Source organism: Chenopodium album, chromosome 6, assembly GCF_948465745.1.
Source record: "Chenopodium album chromosome 6, dcCheAlbu1.1, whole genome shotgun sequence".
In the NCBI taxonomy this organism is placed as follows: Eukaryota; Viridiplantae; Streptophyta; class Magnoliopsida; order Caryophyllales; family Amaranthaceae; genus Chenopodium; species Chenopodium album.
Window position 1 is genome coordinate 47,679,577 of NC_137839.1, and position 2,066 is coordinate 47,681,642.

Genomic DNA, 2,066 nt, shown 5'->3' on the forward strand with positions numbered 1-2,066 from the left:
TAACTTGGTTGTGGCCCACACCAAGGTGAGGCATAATTTCTCAAGTGGTGTATAATGTGCTTCATATTCGATCATTTTCTTGCTTAGATAGTAGATTTCTTTTTCTTTGCCTTCTACTTCTTGTGCTAGCATAGCTCCCATTGTCTCTTTTGTAACTGTTAAGTACAACCTAAGAGGTATTCCGGGAAGTGCTGGTGCTAATACGGGAGGATTTGCGAGATAGGCTTTGATCTTTTCAAAGGCTTTTTGACACTCGTCATCCCATATTACCGGTACATTCTTCTTAAGCTTTTTAAAGATTGGTTCGCATATCATTGTCAATTTTATATGAACCTACTTATGTATTGCAACCGGCCAATAAATCCTCGAATCTGCTTCTCGGTTTTGGGCGGTGGCATTGACATGATTACTTTGATCTTGGTTGGTTCTATCTCTATTCCTCTAGAGCTTATGACATAACCCAAAAGCTTGCCTGAAGTAACTCTAAAAGCACACTTAGATGGGTTCAACCTCATATTATATTTTCTTAGCCTTTCGAAAAATTTTCTTAAGGCTACTTGATGGACTGGGCGGTCATTTGATTTTACAATCATGTCGTCCACATACACTTCGACTTCTTTATGCATCATGTGATGGAGTAAGGCAGTCGCCGCACGTTGGTAAGTGGCACCCGCGTTTTTCAACCCGAATGGCATTACCGTGTAGCAGTAAGTGCCCCATGGTGTTATGAAGGTTGTTTTCTCCATGTCTTCTTCTGCCATGAGAATCTAATTATAACCTGCTTATCCATCCATGAACGAGAGAAGTGCGTGATTTGCTGTGTTATCTACCAGAATATCGATGTGTGGTAAAGGGAAGTCATCCTTTGAACTTGCCTTATTTAGATCTCAATAGTCGACACACATTCTTACCCTTCCATCTTTTTTCGGAACTGGGACGACGTTGGCGACCCATTCAGGGTATTTTGATACCTTGATGAAACCTGCAGTTATTTGTTTTTGAACTTCTTCTTTTATTTTAAGAGCTACATCGGGTTTCATTCGACTAAACTTTTATTTTACAGGTTTCATTCCCGGAATTAGTGGTATAGTGTGTTGAGCTATTTCTCTATTAATGCCTGGCATATCTTCGTATAACCAAGCATATACATCGATGAATTATTTAAGTAAGTTAATTAAATCGGTTCTTTCTTGTTCATTAAGTGTTAGTCCGATTTAAACTTCTCTTTTATTGGTTGAATCATTTGAGATATTAACCGTCTCAGTTTCTTCAATTATCGGTGTTTTCTTTTCAAGTGTTTCCATTGCTTTAATAAGTTCTTTGTCTTTTTCATTGTTAGTTAAGCAATGCTCGTCATCTTGGGACAAAGAAGAACACAAGAAGTAAGGAGAAGAAATTATATTATTATACTCTGAGATCATTACATCAAAGTGTGATATGTCCTCAGGGACTTGATCACTAACTATTCTAGGAGAAGAGATAGAAGGGGAAGGTGCTACTACTAAAGACCTATATGACTCTATAGGGAGAGACTCTAACTCTGACTCAGACGACTCTTTGAACATCGGTCCTTGCCCTGTTGTGATGGATATCTTTCTTCCACTTGGAGTAGTCACTTTGACGGTCTTGCGCCACCCTTGTAGTGATCATTCTGCTGGAGTGATTAGCTTCGATGGACCGAAGTTTTCACTTTATAGGACTGTTTGAATGAGCGAGGAGTTATCCTCTTTGTATGTCGGCTCATCCTTTTCTCGCCCAAATAATAATCCCATGACGTTAAAGTCAAAGCATGGGGGTGCTTTCTCCTTATGGACAGGAGTTGGGATTTCATCTGTGAAATAGCAATCCAAGAAAATTTCAAATCCCGGTTGCCTTATGTCGTTTACGACAAATGGTTCTGGAAAATCGTAGCATGGATAGTCCTCTCCTTCTTTTATGAATTGACCATTGAGTGTGAGAGGGTACTGATCCATTGGGATTGCTTTCTTTTGAATGCGAGCGTCCCTACGTGCCTTCGATTTTTCCTGGGCTTGCTTAAGATCTTTATGAGTCGGTTCGAAACCAAG